The sequence below is a fragment of the Sus scrofa genome, chromosome 2 (genome assembly GCF_000003025.6).
Source record: "Sus scrofa isolate TJ Tabasco breed Duroc chromosome 2, Sscrofa11.1, whole genome shotgun sequence".
NCBI classification, from domain to species: Eukaryota; Metazoa; Chordata; class Mammalia; order Artiodactyla; family Suidae; genus Sus; species Sus scrofa.
Window position 1 is genome coordinate 79,041,017 of NC_010444.4, and position 21,589 is coordinate 79,062,605.

Consider the following 21,589-nt stretch of genomic DNA (forward strand, 5'->3'; position numbering starts at 1 on the left):
GCAGGGGATGGACACTGTCTTCCGGGTAGTCAGCTTCTTTCTAAGTTCCTGACTAGGTGGTCAGTCTGTTAGCCATTACCTATAAATCACTGTAGATCCATATCACAAGCCATCTTTTCATCCTTGCAATGTGGACCACCAGATGCATAATCTGAAGTTCTGTCTTTGGGGAACATCTCCTCTCATTACTGTCTTTCAGGGTCTTCCCTGAGTGTGTGTCCACACCAGGCTGGTGTTGGCATGTTGTGCTTTTTTCTTCTTTGCTTCATGGTCATAGGGGATCCCCATGAGACCATAGTTTGGCTGCAGACATGGCAGCAAACCAGTAGGGGCAGGTCCTGTGGGATCTGACTCACAGGTAGTTTATTGGAGTTGTCTGGATCCACTCAGACCCATCTACAATGTACCACCTCTATGTTATAATAGAATGCTCCTGGCACCCCCCCCCCCCCAGTTTTATGATTTGGTGGGTCAGATAGCACCTAGTTCCTAATGGGCAGTTTGTTATAATTATTTCATAAAGCAGGTTATATTTTTATTTTTTTGTCTTTTTTTTTTTAGGGCCGCACCCGAGGCATATGGAGGTTCCCAGGCTAGGGGTTTAATCAGAGCTGTAGCCACTGGCATATGCCACAGCCACAGCAACTCAGGATCCGAGCCGTGACTGTGACCTACACCACAACTACAGCAACACCGGATCCTTAACCCACTGAGCGAGGCCAGAGATTGAACCCATGTCCTCATGGGTACTAGTTGGGTTCATTACCACTGAGCTATGATGGGAACTCCCAGATTATATTTTTATGAGATTTATCATTCACTGGTATTTCTTGCACACTTTGTCTTCTATCTTGAGGTCATTGTTCTGATTTAATTTTCATGTTTATGAGACTAATTCTTGAATTATTTCCTCAGAAGGGACATATTTATGGTGAATTTTGTGAGAAATATGTTAAAAGTATGATTTTCTTTGGTTAGTATCCTATTTTTTTCTTTTTGGAAGCTCATAGGATTTTCTTTGGATCATTGTAGTTCAAAAACTCAGCGGAAACAGATCTGACTAGTAATCATGAGGTTGCGGGTTTGATCCCTGGCCTTGCTCAGTGGGTTAAGGATCTGGCATTCCTGTGGCTGTGGTGTAGGCCAGTAGCTGTGGCTCTGATTGGACTCCTAGCCTGGGAACCTCCATATGCCTTGGGTGTGGCCCTAAAAAAGCAAAAAAGAAAAAAAATTACAGGAAATGTCTATACTTATGACTTTAGAATCTAACTCTGCCTGGTAGTTATCTTGGCATTTTCAATAGGAAAATTCAAGGTTTTATTTCAGATGGGGAAGTTTTCATGTATTGTATCTTACTATTCTCTGCCATTCCATTCTTTCATTTCGGAGCTATCGTTCATTGGTTGTTCTCCATGTTGCTTTTTCTCCCCCCATGAATGAATTATTTATTTTTGTATTTATTTAACAAACATTTTTGATCACCTCCTCTGTGCCCAAATTCAGGCACTTGGGTTATATCAATGAAAAGTACAAAGAGCCCTATCTCCGCGGGACTTACATTTTGGTGGGAAGAGATAGATGATAAATAAAGAGGTAGATTCTATAATATATTTGAAGAGGATGGGGACTAGGAAGAAAGAGAAAATTAGGGTAGAGTCAGGAGAGTTGGGAGTGGTGATATGGGGATAATCTCCGATCTTATTTTATTTTTATTTGTTTATTTATTTAGTCTACAATTTTCAATGGAGTATTCATGTAGGCCTCTTGAAAAGGTGAGATTTAAGAAAACAAGGTGAGGGAGTGAGACTTGTAGGACCTGAGGGAGGAAAATTCTAGAAGGCAGCTAAGAAGGGAGTGTCCTTGTGTGTTGGTTGAAGAGCACAGATGCTGGTGTGACGGGTACAGAGTGGGTAGGGGCGTTCTGATGGATAGCAAATCTAGCTCTCGTAGGATCTTGTAGGCCACCGTAAAGACTTTGGATTTACTTTGCCTAAAATGGGAGGCCGTGGTAGGGTTTTGAGACAGAAGGGTAATGTGATCTGACTTATTCTAAAAGGATCTCTCTGGCTCACCTGTTAGGCACAAACGATACGGGTATAGTATAGATTGCATGGGAATATATTCTAAAGAATATATTCGAAGCAGGAGATCTAATAGGCAGTGCTTCTTTAGCTGTTGGTGTTGGTGGCTGGGATCAGGGTGGTAGCAGTGGAGGTTGGTAGCAGTGTATTATGGTGGTTGGCAGAGTTGAAATGAGAAATGCCCTTGGGGTAAAATCCAGAATTTGTTTTTGGATATGTTAATATTGATATGTCTAACATCATAGACATGGAGATGTTGAGTGAGTAATTGGATATTTGAGTCTGGATTCCAGGAGACAAATTTGGCTGCATCTAGAAATTTGGGCGTTACTGGTATCAGATATTATTTGAAGCCGTAAAACTGGGCGAGGTAACTGTATTGGTCAGGTAGGCCATGCTTCTGCCTCAGTAACAAAGACCTCCCAAATCCCAGTAGCTGGAGACACAGAAGTTTTTTGCTCAATCATATGAAGCTTGAGGCAGGTCTGGGCTCATTTCCAGGACATCTGTCTTTCATAGAGTGACTCAGCAATCAGGCTGCTTTGGGTTTTTGGTCCTGCACATCAACATGAGGATTTCTCCAAATAGCAGCAGCAGGAGAAAAGAGAGCTGGTGAGCTGTGTGCCAGGCTTTGCTGGGAAGTGACCCGTCTCTTCTGCGCACAGCCTGTTGACCAGAGCCGGTCACATATGGTCTTCTCCTTGCCGGGAAGGGGTGGGGGGAGATATGGGTGAACGAGGTCACCAAGGAAGCCAGGTAGATAGAGGGGGGAAAGAAGGTCATGGAGAAGAGGAGGGGCCAGCAAAGGAGACAGAGAAGAAATGTTCAGAGAGATGGAAGGAGGAGCAGGAGATGGTATCCTGAGACCCAAGGAGGAAAATGTTACAAGAAGGAGGGAGTGATCTGGATGGGGCAGTAAGATGGGGACAGGCCATGGGACCTAGGTGGAAATGACCTGTAACCTTGAGGAGAGCAATTTGTCAGAGCCTGGTTGAAGTGAGTTAAAGAGAGTTGGTGAGTAGGGAGGACTTTGAGACAAGTATAATGGGGCAGATGCTGGCGGGGGAAGTAGGTTTCAAGACAAGGGAAAAAAATAAAAATTAAACAAAAAAGAGTTCTTGTTGTGGTTCAGAGGAAATGAACCCATCCATGAGGATGCAGGTTCCGTCCCTGGCCTCACTCAGTGAGTTAAGGATCCGGTGTTGATTTGAGCTGTGGTGTAAGTTGCAGATGTAGCTAGGAGCCCACATTGCTGTGGCTGTGGTGTAGGCCGGCAGCTACAGCTCTGATTTGACTCTTAGCCTGGGAACTTTTCATAGGCCGCAAATGCCACAGCCGTGACAATGCCCGATCCTTAGCCTGCTGAGCCACAGGAGAACTCCTAAAAAATAATTACAGTGAGAACTCTTGAGGAGAGTCAAGAAGATTTTACAAAGAAACAATAAGAAAAAACCCAAGATGTTAGAATATATATCTTCTAAATCTATATCTAATCTCTATCTACATTGATATATCAATTTCCTTAAGTGTTCTCATTACAGTGTTTCTCTCAATGCTGTTTTTGTTTCCTATTTGAAATCTGCCTCTCCCAGAGCCACCTGCTCTGGTGGCTGGCCTCTGTCCCCTTCCCTCAGCCCCTGGGTCCTTTGCACCAGTACTGCTCAGTATGGTCCTGGACCAGGGCATCAGCATACTTTGGGAGCTTGTTGGGAAGGCAGATCCTCAGGCTCTGGCCCAGGCCCCTTGAGTCATATCTCTAGGGGTGGGATCCCGGAATGGGCATATTCACTAGCTCTCCAGGGATTCTACTCGGGTCAGGGAACTGGGCCTCTCCAGACCTGCACTGCTGAGGACTGGGGGCTCTGGGCCAGTTTGTACCAGGGACTGGCACAAGGCATGGAAGCAAGTCCTGCTTTCCCTAGGGGTGTTGGGGGAAGAGCGTGGTGGGAGAGCTGGCCCACAAAAATCTGGCTACCCACTTCTTGGGTTTCCCCTGCTGCTTCCCCTTCCAGCAGGTGGCCATGGCTGGGGGCTTCAGTGGACGCTGGTGGGTATAGAGCCAGCCCATCATGTGCTTCCTGGGAAGATGCTGGGGAAATGAGGATATGAGGAAAGGGGGTCGGGGAATCTGCCTGAAGTGCCTGAGTGACCATGGATGGGATGGAGTGTTCCTTCAAGGGATTAGATGAGGTGTATAGAAACTGGACTCAGAAATTCAAATTGTCAGAGTTCCCATCGTGGCTCAGTGGTTAACGAACCTGACTGATGTCCATGAGGACTCAGGTTCGATCCATGGCCTTGCTTAGTGGGTTAAGGATCCGGCATTGCCATGGGCTGTGGTGTAGATCACAGATGCAGCTTAGATCCTGAGTTGCTGTGGCTGTGGCATATGGTGGCAGCTGCTATCTGATTCGACCCCTAGACTGGGAACCTCCATATACCACGAGTGCAGTCCTAAAAAGACCAAAAAAAAAAAAAAAAAAAAAAGAAATTCACATTGTCACAATGAAATACTAATCAGTCATACAAAAGAGCAAAATAATGCCATGTGAGGCAACATGGATGGAACTAGAGACTCATACAAGTGAAGTAAGTCAGAAAGAGAAAGTACCATATGATAGCACATATCTGGAATCTAATATATGGCACAAATGAACCTATCTACAGAAAAGAAACAGACTCATGGACATGAAGAACAGACTTGTGTTTGCTAAGGCGGAAGGGGAGGGGGAGGGAGTGGGATGGACTGGGAGTTTGGGGTCCGTAGATGCAAACTATTGCATTTGGAGTGGGTAAACAATGAGATCCTGCTGTATAGCATGGGGAATTTTATCTAGTCACTTGTGATGGAACATAATGGAGGATAATGTGAGAAAAAGAATGTATATATTTGTATGACTGAGTCACTTTTCTGTACAGCAGAAATTGACAGAACATTGTAAATCAACTATAATAAAAAAAAGAAATTCAGGAGTTACTGTCGTGGTGCAGCGGGACAAAAAGACAAAAAGACAAAAAAAAAAAGAAATTCAAATTATGTCCGAAAAATAGTCAGGTTTTGAGCATGTGACTTTGAGACTGAGTCCTTGTTATGTTTATACTTGAATGTGGAAGTGTCTTACACAGGGCTTGGCATATAGCTGGTGTCCTGTAGGTGCTGGTTGATGTCTTGTATTTTCTTTTTTTTTTTGTCTTTTTGTCTTTTCTAGGGCCTCACCTGTGGCATACGGAGGTTCCCAGGCTAGGGGTCGAATCGGAGCTGTAGCTGCTGGCCTACACCACAGCCACAGCAATGCGGGATCTGAGCTGCGTCTGCGACCCACACCATAGCTCATGGCAACGATGGCTCCTTAACCCACTGAGCAAGGCCAGGGATTGAACCTGCAACCCCATGGTTCCTAGTCGGATTCGTTAATCACTGAGCCACGGTGGGAATTCCTGATGTTTTTCCAATTATGCATGTAGCCTAGATATGTGCACACATGCCAGTGTAAAGAGTAATGAAGCAGAGAAAATGCCCAGGTGATGCTGTCATACCATTTTCATTCAGAAATTTGTTTGCCTTTTTACACATTTTGGATGATACCATATAGATGGTTTTTATAACTTAGAGATAATCATTAGCACAGGAGACTATATTCCTCTTTGATCAGGAGATCCAGGTCTGGATCCTGGGCTCCCCAACTCACTAGATGTGGAAACTTGAGCAAGTATGTTACCTCCAAGGGCCTTCCTTGTCCATGAAGATAATGCTTGATTCATGAAGCTGGTGGAGAGCAAGGAAACTTTCTTGACATATTTGTGCTTGGAGCTGTGCTGGACAATTTAAGAAGTGTTTTCTGGGAGTTCCCGTCGTGGTACAGTGGTTAACGAATCCGACTAGGAACCATGAGGTTGCAGGTTCGGTCCCTGCCCTTGCTCAGTGGGTTAACGATCCGGCGTTGCCGTGAGCTGTGGTGTAGGTTGCAGACTTGGCTCAGATCCCGCGTTGCTGTGGCTCTGGTGTAGGCCGGTGGCTACAGCTCCTATTCGACCCCTAGCCTGGGAACCTCCATATGCCGCGGGAGCGGCCCAAGAAATAGCAAAAAGACAAAAAAAAAAAAAAAGTGTTTTCTTTTTAATTTTATTGGAGTATAGTTGACTTACAATGTTGTGTTTATTTCAGGCATACAGAAAAGTGATTCAGTTATATATATGTGTGTGTGTGTGTGTATGTGTTTGTATACACATATCTATTCTTTTTCAGATTCTTTTCATATTTAGGCTATCACAGAGTATTGACAGTATTGAGTAGATTTCCCTGTGCTGTTTCCCTGTGCTATACAGCAGGTCTTTGTTACTTATTGATTTTGTATACAGTAGCGTGTATATGCTAATCCCAACGTCCCGATTATAGGTATTTTCTAAACAGTAAAGCAGCTGGCACAGGGCCAGGCACATAATCAGAAGATGCTGAAAGTAATTCTGTTCTTCCATGTACAAATCTTACACAAACACACACAAACACATACCCTACGTGCACACATACCACATAAGACTCGGTACACACACACACATGCACACACCACACACAGTGCATGCACGTACAGAGACACCACATACATGCACGCACACACAGACACCTAAACATACAATACATGCACATAACACCACACACATGCAGCACATGCACATATGCCCCGTCCCTCACATATACCACATACTGCCCCCCCACACTTGTGTCACATACACACACAATATACCACATCACACACCCATGTGAACACACACATGCACATACCTTGCCACACATGTACATACACTCCATATACTCCACGCACACACACACAAGTGTGATAACTGGGAATTGCAATAATTAGAGATGCCACCAAGTGGCATCATGAAACTTCTATTCAGGAATTTTCACTTGTCTATTTTTATATAGTTGTGATTATACTTTCTGTTAGTAGTTCTCAAGTGTAGCCAGAGATATTTTCATAATAATACTAAGATATCATTTGCTTTTTTCCCACTCTTTCTCCCAGGAGTATACAGTGGAATTTTCCAGAGACCACATGATGTGTGGCATTGCAGTAGATTGAAGGCTGAAGCATAGCTCAGAATTCAGCTGTCTTCTGCTAAGCCAGACATTAAAGAGACTCTACCTTTTCACTAAGTTTTTAGAAGATATAGTTATTTTTTCATAAAAATGTTATTTATATTAACATGCAATGGGTTTATTATTGCTACTTAAAAATAAATATTTCAAAATTTCCTCAGTTTTACTAATACAGTTAAAATTGATAGATATAAGTCACATAAACAAAAGTTATGTAGGGGGTCTGCAATATATATATATATTTTTTGTTTTTGTTTTTGTTTTTGTTTTTGTTTTTGTTTTTTTTTTTTGTTGTTGTTGCTATTTCTTGGGCCGCTCCCGCGGCATATGGAGGTTCCCAGGCTAGGGGTCGAATCGGAGCTGTAGCCACTGGCCTACGCCAGAGCCACAGCAACTCGGGATCCGAGCCGCGTCTGCAACCTACACCACAGCTCACAGCAACGCCGGATCGTTAACCCACTGAGCAAGGGCAGGGACCGAACCCGCAACCTCATGGTTCCTAGTCGGATTCGTTAACCACTGCGCCACGACGGGAACTCCTGCTATATATATTTTTAAAAGTATAAAATTATCCTGAGGGAAAAATGTTTGACAGCCTCTCTTCTATATGTAATCACATGTCCGCAGATACATTTCAAAGTTTTTCTCTTATTGTAAACTTATAAAGAACCAACACATTTCAGAGAAGGGGAAAATCACTTTTAGAAAATATGTATTTCATTTTTGAGTTCCCTCTGTGGCACAGTGGGTTAATGATCTGGCTTGCCTCTCTGGAGGTGGGTTCAATCCTCAGCCCAGTGCAGTGCCTTAAGCATCCAGCAGCTGTGGAATGCATTTGCTCCCCGGCCCTACCGGGGCAGCTGAAAAAGAAAAAAACAAATGTATTTCACTTTTTTTTTTTTTTTTTGGTCTTTTTGCCATATCTCGGGCCGCTCCCGCAGCATATGGAGGTTCCCAGGCTAGGGGGTCCAATCGGAGCTGTAGCCGCCGGCCTACGCCAGAGCCACAGCAACGCGGGATCCGAGCCGCATCTGCGACCTACACCACAGCTCACAGCAACACCGGATCGTTAACCCACTGAGCAAGGGCAGGGATCGAACCCGCAACCTCATGGTTCCTAGTCGGATTCGCCAACCACTGCACCACGACGGGAACTCCTATTTCACTTTTATTATCAATCTTAAATAAATTTCATGTATTTCTAGCAAATATAATCATTGTTTTGGGACAAAAGACAAGGGTTGTAACACAAAACTCCCTGAGAGTCAAACTCATACATGCTGAAATAAATCACAAAAAGGTACAGATTAAGTTCTTATGCAAAATAAACACGAGTTATTTGCCACAGTGGCTGTGACTCGTCTGCCCATTTGGAGGTCATTTGAAGGTCTCCTGTACATGGGAAGAGGCACAGGGATGAGCCAGTTCCAGGGTGTGGCCAAGAAACCAGAGAGGATCGCTTTTGATGTTTTGCCCTGTTTTGTTCCAGTTGTATTTTTGCACAGTTGCTGTGTTGTGGGTATGAGCTCAGAGCCCTGGGTTGCACCAGCCATGCCCATCTTGTTGATATTGATGTGAGCGTATGGTGGCTTGGTGTCCTTACTTGCTCATGCTGCAGCCCAGGCTCCTGGGCAGGACACCTCCTCTGTATTTTTGTGGGCTTTGAGGGGTCTTACTTGAGTAACCCCAGTCACCTCTAGGTTGTTACCTGTGGTTACTGGCTAAGGTGTGTCCCCCCAGGTGAGGGCAGTAGCCTTGGTCCCTCCTGGCCTCTGTGGGGTGTGGAGGGTGTCGCCTCCTATCCTGTGAGGGGGCCATGGCCTTTTCGGGGCCCTGTTCCTGCTCTTCTGACCTCGGTTTGCTCTGCCCTCTGTGGTAGGGGCCCCTGCTCCAACCTGCTGTTTTGCTAACGTTATTTTTCAGGTACCTTGTGGGCCCTACGGTGTCCACTTCCTTGGCATCCGTAGCAGGGCCAGCTCCCAGGACCTCCCATGCAGCTCTCTCCTGTGACAGAGCTGAGAAACACTGCCTGGTCCACGTTTACCTCTCAGAGGGGATGGATCGCTGAAACTGCAGAGCTCCATAAGACTCTGGCAGCCAAGGTGGGAAAGAGAGTCCTTGAGCAGAGTGGCCAGGGAAGGGGGCTCCACCCTGCCTCCCCAGGGCCCCTGGGACTCCAGGAAAGGCTGCCCAGGAGGGTTCAGGGCCAGTTTCCTGCTGCTTCTGCTCACCAGCACATGCCCTGTGGTTCCCTCTGCTCACCTGCCTTCTTGGGCCTCCTTCCCTACCATGCAACAGACACGTTTAAATGAGATTGTAGGGAGTTCCCGTTGTGGCTCAGCAGGTTAAGAACCCGACTAGTGTCCATGAGGATGTGGTTTTGATCCCTGCATCACTCATTGGGTTAAGGATCTAGTGTTGCTGTGGCAGTGGTATAGGCCGGCAGCTGCAGCTCTGATCTGACCCCTAGCCTGGGAACTTCCATATGCTGCAGGTGTGTCCCTAAAAAGAAAAAAATAGTGATTGTGGGCCCAATTGAAGTTCTTCCCCATGATTTGTCTGGGCCCTTAGAAAACCTAAAGAGGTGACCAGACCCTGAGCTCCAGGAAAAGTGTTTCAGACTCTTCATGAGAGAGCCGAGCTTTGTCTGCCCAGAGCCCACTGACTCTTGTGGGCTGTCCAATTCCACAGATGGCCCTATCTGCCCCTCAGCTTAAGCCAGACACCATATTCAACTCCACACATGTACGTTTAAAAAAACTGAGGTATATAGTTCAGTCAAATGCACAGATCTTGAGAGTGTAGTTCAATGATATTGGACAAATATTTATTTGTATAGCCAATTATTTGTATAGCAATATGGAACATTGCTTGGGTGTTCCCGCTGTGGCACAAGGGGATCAGTGGCGTCTCTGCAGCACCAGGACATGGGTTTGATCCCTTGGTGTGGCACAGTGGGTTAAAGGCTCTGGCATTGCTGCAGCTGCAGCATAGGTTACCACTGCAGCTCAGATCTGATGCCTGGTCCGGGAACTTCCATATGCTGTGGCAGTGGCCATTAAAAAAACAAAAAAGATATAGAGCATTCCTGCCTGTCCCTTTCTAGTCTATCCACCCTCTACCCCCACCCCCACTCCCCAAGCAACCACTATTTTGATTTCTATCCCAAAAGTTAGTTTTTTTTTTCTTCTGGTTTTGTGTTTCATATTAATGTACCGTAAAAATATATGCTCTTTTGTATCTGGCTTCTTTAACTGAAAATACTGCTTTTAAGTTGCTTCCTTGTATCAGGAAGCCATTCCTTTTTGAAATTGTTGAGTAGTATTTCATTGTATGAATTTATCACATTTATCCATTTTCTTGTTGATGAGCATTTGAGGTGTTTCAGTTTTTTCTATGAATAAATTTGCGGAGTTCCCATTGTGGCTCAGTGGTTAATGAACCCGACTAGGAACCATGAGGTTGAGGGTTCGATCCCTGGCCTTGCTCGCTGTGAGCTGTGGTGTAGGTCGCAGATGTGGCTCGGATCCCGCATTGCTGTGGCTGAGGTGTAGGCCGGCAGCTATAGCTCTGATTCGACCCCTAGCCTGGGAACCTCCACATGCCATGGGTGTGGCCCTAGAAAAGACAAAAAAAAAAAAAAAAGCAGACACAAAAAATGAGTAAAGTTGCAATCAACATTCTTTTTTTTTTTTTTTGCTTTTTTTCGGGCCTCACCTGCGGCATATGGAGGTTCCCGGGCTAGGGGTCCAATCAGAGCTGCAGCTGCTGGCCTACACCACAGCCACAGGAACGTGGGATCTAAGCCACATCTTCAACCTACACTGCAGCTCACAGCTACACAGCTACACAAGATCCCCAATCCACTGAAAGAGGCAGGGATCAAACCTGCATCCTCATGGATACTAGTTGGATTCATTTCCGCTGTGCCACAACGGGAGCTCCGCAATCAATATTCTTGTACAAGTACTTATATGGACACATGTTTTAATTTCTCTTGGTTGGAATTATGGGGTCATAAGGTAAGATAATGTCTAACAGTGTAAGAAGCTGTCAATTCTCCACAATGCTTGTATCAATTTATACATCATTTTAATGTGAACATCTTGGTATATGTATAGTAATAGAGTTTAAATTGCGCATATGTTTGATTTTATACATTTATTTTATTTTTATGTATTGATATATTTAAATTCTGCCTTATTCTAAGGATTTTAGGGAGTTAATTTTCTTTCTATATTTTTTCTATATTGCTTTATATCGATGTGCTTTCAAATATTTTTAAAAATGACTGTGTATTTTTAAAATAATCCCTTACTCCTCTCCCCAGCTTCTCTCTCCCCACTGGTAGCCACTAATTTGTTCTCTCTGTGAATATGCTTCTTTTTTGTTATATTCACCAGTTTGTTGTATTTTTTAGATTCCATGTATAAGTGATATCATACAATATTTGTCTTTCTCTGTCTGACTTATTTCATTTGCCATGCTACCTTCCGAGTTTATCCATGTTGCTGCAAATGGCAAAATTTCATTCTTTTTATGGCTAATATTCCATTGTATATATACCACATCTTCTTTGTCCATTCATCTCCTAATGGACACTTAGGTTGCTTCCATTCCTTGGCTATTGTAAATAATGCTACTATGAACATTGGGATGCATGTATCTTTTCGAATTAGTGTTTTTCATTTTTTTTGGCTATATCCCCAGGAGTGGAATTACTGGGTCATATGGTAGTTCTAGTTTTAGCTTTTTGAGAAACTTCCATACTGTTTTCCATAGTGGATACATCAATTTACATTCCCACCAGTGATGTATAGGGGCTCCCTTTTCTCCACAGCCTTGCCAGCATTTGTTATTTGTGTTCTTTTTGATGATAGCCATTCTAATAGGTGTGAGGTGATATCTTATTGTGGTTTTGATTTGTATTTACCTGATTCTTAGTGATGCTGAGCATCTTTTCATATGCCTGTTGGCCATCTGTATTTCCTCTTTGGAAAAATGCCTAGTCAGTTCTTCTGCCCATTTAAAAAATCGGGTTGTTTGTTTTTTTGATGTTGAATTGTATGAGCTGTTTATATATGTTGGCTATTAACCCCTCATCCAGTCATATCATTTGCAAATATTTTCTTCAAGTCAGTAGGTTGTATTTTCATTTTGTCTATGGTTTCCTTTCTGTGCAAAATCTTTTAAATTCATTTATTTTTGCTTTTATTTCCTTTACATTGAGATGGATCAAAAAAAGTATTGCTATTATTTATGTCAAAGAGTTCTGCCTTTGTTTTCCTCTAGGAATTTTATAGTATCCAGTCTTTTTTTTTTTTTTTTTTGTCCTTTTAGGGTCATACCTTCGGCATATGGAGGTTCCCAGGCTAGGGATCTAACCTGAGCTGTGGCCGCTGGCCTACGCCACAGCCACAGCAACCCGGGATCTGAGCTGTGTCTGCGACCTACACCACAGCTCATGGCAACGTCAGATCCTTAACCCACTGAGCAAGGCCAGGGATTGAACTGGCAACCTCATGGTTCCTAGTCGGATTCGTTTCCCCTGTGCCACGACAGGAACTCCTATAGTATCCAGTCTTATACTTAGGTCTTTAATCCACTTTGAGTTCCTTTTTGAATATAGTGTTGGAGAATGTTCTAATTTTATTCTTTTACATGTAGCTGTCCAGTTCTGTAAGGACTACTTACTGAAGAGACTATTTTTTTCCCGCTGTATGTTCTTGCCTCTTTTGTTATAGATTAGTTGAATATAAATTCATGGATTTATTTCTGGGGTCTCTATTCTGTTGCATTGATCTATGCATCTGTTTTTTGTGCCAGTGCCGTACTCTTTTGATTACTGTAGCTTTCTAGTACAGTCTGATGTCAGGGAGGGTGATTCCTCTAGCGCTGTTCTTTTCTCAAGATGTTTTAGCTATTCAGGGTCTTTTGTGTTTCTATTCAAATTTAAAAATTATTTGCTCTAGTTCTGTGAAAAATGCCATTGGTATTTTGATAGGAATTGTACTGAATATGTGTCTTGCCTTGGTGGTCATTTAACAATATGAATTCTTCTAATCCAAGAAGAATTAATCTATCTTCCCACCTCTTTGTGTCATCTTCGTTTGTTTCATCAGTGTTTTATAGTCTTCTGAGTATAGGCCTTTTAGCTCCCTAGGTAGGTTTAATCCTAGGTATTTCCATGGATGTGAGGATTTTTCAATATCCATAAATCAATCAATGTGATACACTACATTAACAAGTTGAAGAATAAAAACCATGTGATCATCTCAGTAGATGCAGAAAAAGCTTTTGACAAAATTCAACGTCCCATTTATGATAAAAACTCTCCAGAAAGTGAGCATAGAGGAAATACACCTCAACATCTCTTAGATGTGCTCCCCTCCCTATTCCTGCCCTTGAGTGAGTTCAAGGATGCAATTTATACATACTTTCATTAGCTTAAAAAAGGAAAACTGGTTTACTTGTCCAATTATTTACTGAATCAGTGCAATTTATTAAAAAAATCCCAAATTGATTATTTTTAGAAGTAGGACAGTTATATAATTGGACACTTTGTCAAAAAGATTTGTTCTTGCAGTTGGACAGTAGTGTATGCACTTTGAGCTTAATTTCACGTCTTTCCCTCCCAGCCCCTTCCATTAACCCTGCACTCCAGTTCCCTGCCACAGTGAGCTCATTCGAGATCATAATTTCAGATTGAAATTTAACTTTTTGTTAAGCCTAGTGCACCAACTCTTAATTTTCACTGTATTTCCCCCTCCATTATTTATTGGATTCTCAATCTTCCACCTTCTTGGTTCTTTGGGGGCGCTTTAGACAGTATGAAGCTACCCATGCTTGAAGATGTCTTTATTTTGCATCCCCACTTGAATGCCAATTTGGCTAGATATCATATTCTAGGTTAAAAATGATTTTTCCTTCAGATTATTAGGGAAAATGCCGTACTATCTTCCAGCATTCAGAGTTGATAATGGAGATGCCTGATGCCAAGCCGATTTTTCGTTCTATTGGGATAACCTATTTTCTCTCTTTGGAAGCTAGTAGAATTTTCCTTTCACCCTTTGTCTTCAGAATTTTACCACAATATGTCTATATTTTTGATTTTTTCCCCCATATCTGTGGCATAGGGAAGTTCCTGGGCCAGGGATTGAACCTGAGCCACAGCAGTGGCAATGCTGGATCCTTAACCTGCTAGACCACCAGGGAACTCCCTAGAGTATGAAATTCTATTTTGCTTTTCATTCACTCTGCTTATTACTCAATGAGCCCCATTAGTCTGAAGGCTGATGTCTTCAGCTCTGGAATTGCCACCCATCACCCTGTTATTTCTTTGAGTATTTCTTCACTTCATTTAACCTATTTTCTCCTCTTGGAACTTCTGTTATTCAGTTACTGGAATTTCTTGCTCTATCCTTCATATCTCTTGACTTTTAATTCATATTTTCTATTTCTTTGTCCTTCAAACTTAACGTTAGGAGAATTTCTTGGTTTGATCTTTCATGTCACTAATTTCCTCTGAGCTGTGTTATTTTGGGAACACCCAAGTTTTTGAAGTTAATCTTCAGTTTTTACTATTTGCAATTAATTTTTGTGGATGAAATATCCTCTATTATCCCTCTGAAGGTAGAAATTATAGTTATTATAATGTCTTTCTCTATTGATTCTTCTGTTTGAGCTCTTTTTTTTAATCATGGTGTTGATTTTTCTGCAATATTTAGAGATTCTTGGCTGCCATTATGGATTTCTTTTTCCTTTCCTTTTCGTTCCTTTTTTTTTTTTTTTTTTTTTTGGTTCTTCCAATTAAACAAGTCTTTTCTGTCATTTATGGGATTTTGATTAGGAGGGAGGTCAAATGGGGGTGCTTGGTCCTCCATCTGGCTCTGATCTGCATTTTTAGCAAAACAACCAAGTTTGGAAGTTTGAAACTAACGACATTAGGACTGAGAGATTTCTTAATGTAAATATATTTCAGCAGAGTTAATGAAAACTTGGAGTGCTTACAAAGTTGGATATATTACATGTGTGACAAATTATATATAAACCAGATTTCATTTCCTGTTTTTTTTTTTTTTTTAATCAGCTAAGGAAAAATGGCAAGAAAACCAAATCTCCTATATTTTAGCTATGCATTTTAAGGGATAATACATATTTAAACATTTTCAGCATTTGCTGTTAAAATGAATAAAGCTTTACAATAAGATACCCCCGCCCCCCAAAGCATAAAGTTCTAGCCAGTGATGAGCCCCTCATTCGGATCTAGTCCAGGTTTTGCCTCAGAGGGGCAACCAGCCTCAGGCTGCTGCTGTTAGCAACCGCAAAGCCATTTCTCTCACTTGTCTCTCATCACTATGGTGATTCTTGTTAAATAAAGTGAACAGTCTCGATCAAATGCACCTTATTTGGCATTTTCTCTGTGGCTGTTAGTTTCCACAAAACAACAGCCATTGAATCAATGAATACTTGTTGAATGCCTACTATGTGCTCAGTCCTAGAGACAAAAAAAATCAATAGGACAAAATGCTTTTCCTCAAGGAAAGAAAAGGCAAAATCCATAGGTTCCATTGATCATCCGGCAAGTGGAGCCCAATCTGATATGTTTTTGTGATTACTGAATTTTAAAAATTTTATTTGTGTAGGTATAATCCTTTAAAAATTATGTTCAAAAAATAAAATAAAATTTTGTTTAATTTTCAAACAGGAGAGACTTAACAGGATTCAAAAATCAAAATGACATGAAAAGTTATCCACATCCACTCTTTCCTTCTCTAGTTAACCATTTTTATTAGATTCTTATTTCTACTTCTGGTGTTTCCTTACATGTTATATATGGATACATATTTTAATTTTCCCTTCCTAACAAGGGTGACATGCAATAGACTTATCGGTATATCCTGGAGATCTTTTCATATGGGTCCACACAGAGCTCCTTCATTGTTATTCACAAATCTTAGTCTCCTTGGTGGATGTACATATTACATTAACCAGCTCCCTGGTTTTTTGTTTTTTTTGTTTTTTTGTTTTTGTTTTTTTTTTTTTTGCTGCACCTGCAGCATTCAGAAGTTCCCCTGCCAGGGATCCAACCTGCATTACAGCAGTGACCTGAACTACGGCAGTGAGAGCACCAGGTCCTTAACCCATTGAGCCACAAGGGAACTCAAACCAGCCCCCCTACTGAGATGGTTCCAACCTTTTGTCATTATAATGAACCCCCTAAGAATAATTTTGTGTCTGAAATTTGTATGCATGAAGGGGTACTTGCAGAGTTGATTTCCAGAAGTGGCACTGGTGCATCAAATGGTACTTGCATCAGTACAGGTCGGTTTTGCCAACTCTCCCTTTACAGGGGTTAATCCACCTTCCCCTCCCCCAGCAATGTCTGAGAGCACCTCTTTCTCCTGGGTGAGAATATTTCTAATCCTTTCTTGTCATTTACTACCAAATAATACTTCTGCACCTTTTCCCCCCAATGTTGTCTTTGTTCTCCAGTATCATCCAAGTGTTTTTTAGCACAAGTACGCCATTCATAAGTAGATTCTGTGTTATATTTGCTTTGTGGTGCACCAGATGAGGAATCGTTGAAGGGAACCCAGAATATTTTAGGGATGATGTGGAGTGTGGGGTGGCTGGGGTCCAGGTTCAAGCTGCTGAGCAGTGGGAGGGAAAATCCGGGACAGATTGTGGAGAACTTGAGCTGCCATACATCAAGAGCTTCGGATTTTTCCTGCAGGCAACGGGGCAGCCACTGGTTTCACAGTAGAGGGAGGAGGTGGTTAGATTCATGTCAAGGCAGATTTTAATTCTGAGGTCTCAGGATGGGGAAGAAACTAAAGACTGCAATTTTTAATTCTTACAGGTACCTGCTGTGGCTTGCTATGGTAAGACTTGTATAGTATTGCTATTTAGCAGTTGTCTGTTGCATCTCATGAAGGCGTTGGGGTGGGAGGAGAATGCCTTAGCCAGGAGGGGTAATTTCTCTCTCAGGCTTTCTGACTGGAAGGGGGAGGGGCCACTTCCCACTTGGCCCCTCAAGAGTTGTCTTCATCATTGTCATTCAATGCACAGTAATCAAAACACTGAGTTCCTTTAAGCTAACAGAGCAGCTGGTGCCTTTGAACCAAGGTTTCTTATTCTCTAGACTTGTGATATTATTTTCCTGTTCTTGAGGGAGGGACGGTCCGGATGGGGCAACCCCTCGTTCTAGACAGAAGAAGAGCAGATGTCAGATCCAAGAAAAGAAAGCCAGCCTCCCCAGGTTTCGATCGGCTGTTTTCTATCCACCGAGTGGCCTTGCCAAACACTGTAGCCTGCTCGGTGAGGGTGCGAGGAAGCGCGATGTTGTGTGCGGTTTCCATGGCAGTGGGCGGCGGGCACCCGCGGGGACCGGCCAGGTGGCTCGCTTGCTCCGAGGCACTTGCTCACCTGCTTTGCAGTTGGCAGCCACCCGCTGCGCTCCTCTTCGATCCTAGAGCTTTAGGATTTCCTTTGTTACTCCCTTTATTAGTCTGATCTCTGTGAGAGAACCTTAAAGTTCTGAGCTTATAAAAAGGGCGACTTTATCTCTAAGCGATTGAAAGGCAGGAATTCAGAATGCGAGGGTGGAAAAGTACCAGGAGATGGCACATCTCTCTGAAAGGAGGTAGAATCCGGAGGTGAGGCAGATTCCGAGAGTGGAGCTTCCTGCAGAGGGGCGGCGGGAGGACGCTTTGCAAAGCGGGAAGAGAGGGTCACCCCCCCCCCCGCCCCCCACAAAGGCCAGGGGATCCTCTTCACAGATGTCACTGGAGCTCGGCTGTTAGAATTCAGGGTCTGGCCATCATTGTTTCATCTGATCTCTTCATTTAATTAACTTCAGTAGACTGTATTGCAGTTACTTGCTGCGGCCCAGAAATGTCAGTCTAATCATTGTCCATAATTTTCCAGTGAGGACATACTATCACAGGATTACTAGGAATTCAGTCATGGAAGGGAAATGAAAGCTTTCACATGGAGAAGGATGTCAAAGTCAGGTTCAATTTCACCTGTGCTTTTTCAGCAAGTACTTCTGTTTTTTTGTTTTTTTTTGTTTTTTTTTTTTTTTTTTTTTTTTTTTTTTTTGTCTTTTTTGCTATTTCTTGGGCCGCTCCCGCGGCATATGGAGGTTCCCAGGCTAGGGGTCTAATCGGAGCTGTAGCTACTGGCCTACGCCAGAGCCACAGCAACGTGGGATCCGAGCCGTGTCTGCAACCTACACCACAGCTCACGGCAACGCCGGATCATTAACCCACTGAGCAAGGGCAGGGACCGAACCCGCAACCTCATGGTTCCTAGTCGGATTCGTTAACCACTGCGCCACGACGGGAACTCCGTACTTCTGATTTCCATGCCAGCACTCTGCCGCTGATATATTGGCAGCCCTGTGGTATTTGAACCCGCCAGCTCCACAGGCAGGGGACCCTTTGGGCTCTGCCCAGCAAGAACACCAAGCTTGGGGCTTTGCCCTTGGGGAGAGTTCTGGTGGACCAGGCTTTATCTGACAAATTAATGCTTAGAAGAATTCCTTTATGGGGATGAAAAAAGGCTTGGGGTAAGGGACAAGAACTGGTTTTGGAAGTGAAGATGCTTGGGGTGGGCTTCATCCAAAACAATCATGATGGTGCAAATGGCAGGGCCCATAGGGACATAGAGCAGAACAAAACTCTTCTCAATTGCTTAAGATCCCAAAGACTTGGTTCTGAAGACACATACTCTCCTTGGACATGGTGAAAAATCACTAAACAGAGTGGAACATATTTTAGTATTAAGCGCCACTGGGAAACAGAAGCCTAAAACTCAATTTAAGCCTATATAAGAGTCAAAACAAATTTATTTCATTTTCTTCAGGGGAGAAATATTCTTTGTCCTAATCATCTGCAGTTAAGTCGTGAACAGAGACAATGAAATTCCCTTTGGTAACCCCCTCAACTAATTAAATGCATTTCTTTGGTTCCGTGTCATGACCAGTGAAAGGAAAAGGGGAGAAGGGAAGCGTGGGTAAATTAGTCTATTTGCTGACTCCTTGGGTAAATATTTTTTGAGCACTTACCATGTTTCTTGGCTCTGAAGTAGGAACTGAGTGAAACCAGCCCAAATCCTTGCCACCAGGAGCTGAGTTTGCTGGGGATTCAGGAAAGCAAGCAGCTAACCAGGTGATAGCTGGAGCCCTGATGACCTGGCCTTGGACAGGTGGAGCTGGTGGGGAGGTGGGAAAATTGAAAAAAGTGCAGAAGTGGAGTTCCTCTTGTGGCTCAGCAGGTTAAGAACTCAACAAAGTGTCTGTGAGGATCAGGCATGATCCCTGGCCTCGCTCACTGGGTTAAGGATCCAGCGTTGCAACGTAGCTGTGAGCTGTGGGGTAGGTCAAAGATGTGGCTCAGATCTGGTGTTGCTATGGCTGGGGCTGCTGCAGCTCTGATTTGACCCCTAGTCTGGGAACTTCCACATGCCGTAGGTGTGGCCTTAAAAAGAAGAAGAAGAAAAAAAAGAATAAAAAAAAGGTGTGGAAGTGAAAGAGTGGGTCCCATTCCAGGCATAGAACTGAGGTGGGCAGCAGCTGGAGTGAGAGCCTGTGGTGAGAGACGGGCAGAGGCTGCAGGCTTGGAGTGTGGCCTCCATGCTGCATGTGGGAAAGGCTTTAAATGGGTGGGTTTCTCAGAGATCGCTGTGGCTAGGGGAGTGAGGCTGTCGTGGGAACAGGGAGTCCAGTGAGACGGCTATTGTCAGAACCAGAGGGAGAAGAGGTAGGGGTAGGGGTGGAGGGCTGTGCACAGACTCAAGAGGACCATAGACACACTGCTTCCTGAGGGCCGGCTGGGTAGGGGAGGAGTGGGAGGGAAGGGAGGAGTGAGGTCACACCTGAAGTCTTCTGCCTCAGGCAACTGCAAGGCAGGCCACACAGCCCATCAGGATAGGACCCTGGCAGGGCGCCTAGATGGTGTGATGGTGGGGCAGAGGGAGGGAGAATGATGAGTTTGAGTTTAATTAAGGGGTATTCGGCAGTGTATCAGTCAGGGCTCTGCTGGACAAACAGAATCAGCAAGATACTAAAGAGAGAGAGACTGATTTATTGCAAGGCTTACATTGTCTGCAATCTGTCGGGCAGGCTGTGAAGAAGGCAGGCTGGAGCCATCAGGGAGGAACAGACACTGCATCCACAGGTGGAGTTGCTTCCTCAGGGAAACCTGTTTTACTTTAAAGCCTTTCATCTGATTGGATGAGGCCCATCCAGGTTATCAGGGTGGGTTCTTAGTTGAGCGGAGGTTGTCCTGGAGCCTCATTTGAGGTTGTATGCAGGAATTTGAGAGTAAGAGGCTGGTGCTGCAGGAGAAGAAGAGAGGAGTAGACACAGCTCCTGGCAAGAGGAGGTGTCAGTAGGATAAATGGCCAGGGAGCTCTTCTCAGAGGGGCTTTTGCAGACAGTGCAATTAAAAAAACATAAATGGCCGCACCTGCAGTATATGGAAGTTCCCAGGGTGGGGACTGAATCTGAGCCACAGCTGCAACCTACACTGCAGTTGCAGCCGTGCCAGATCCTTTAACCCCCTGCCAGGGATTGAACCCATGCCTCTACAGTGACCCTAGCTGGTGCAGTTGGATTCTAAACTTACTGTGCCACAGCAGGAACTCGGACAATGCAATTATGATGCTGCATCCTGTTGTACAGTAGGCTCCCCCATTACTCCAAAACCAGCAGTTAGCACAGACAGAGTGTTTGCTGAGTGTGTGTTGAGGTCTGGAATCTGTGCTGAGCCCCTGTGAATTGCCATGATCCTTATCACCTGGTTCCTTTACTGAAGCAGGGTCTTTCCAAGATCCCTATCACATGGAGCCCAGGATGCTGTTAGGGACGGCAGCTACTGGCTTACATGCTAGTCCACTGCTTTCTTAGAGGGCTTCAAGTGGGAGGAATGTTTTCTCCTAATGACCAGCCTGTTTCCTGGACTTGGAATTGCCTGTTCTTCTGAGCCGAGAGGAATAAGTCCCTTGACAATGGTTTTTAAATTAAAACTTTTAAAAATTAAAGTATAGTTGATTTACAATGTTGTGCCAATTTCTGCTGTACAGCCAAGTGACTCAGCCTTGACAGCTCTTTTTTTTTTTTATAGCTTTTATTTTTAATTATTTATTTATTTATTTTTGCTTTTGAGGGCTGCAAGGCTTGGCGTGTGGATATTCCCAGGCTAGGGGGTGAAATTGGAGCTACAGCTGTCAGCCTACACCACAGCTCATGGCAACCACTGAGTGAGGCCAGGAATTGAACCCACATCCTCATGGACACTAGTCAGATTCTTTTCTGCTGAACCGTGATGGGAGTTCCCACTGTATCCTTTTTTTGGATTCCACATGTAAATGATAGCATATGACATTTGTGTCTCACTGTCTAACT

The 21,589-nt window shown here is 43.7% G+C and overlaps 1 long non-coding RNA gene across 1 annotated transcript; it reads right to left on the bottom strand.

Moving 5' to 3' along the window:
- Positions 18,467–21,183, bottom strand: LOC110259767. Its single transcript, XR_002342105.1, has 3 exons — positions 20,283–21,183; positions 19,250–19,395; positions 18,467–18,937 (listed from the first exon to the last, which is right to left on the bottom strand). It is a non-coding gene; the product is annotated as an uncharacterized LOC110259767 (long non-coding RNA).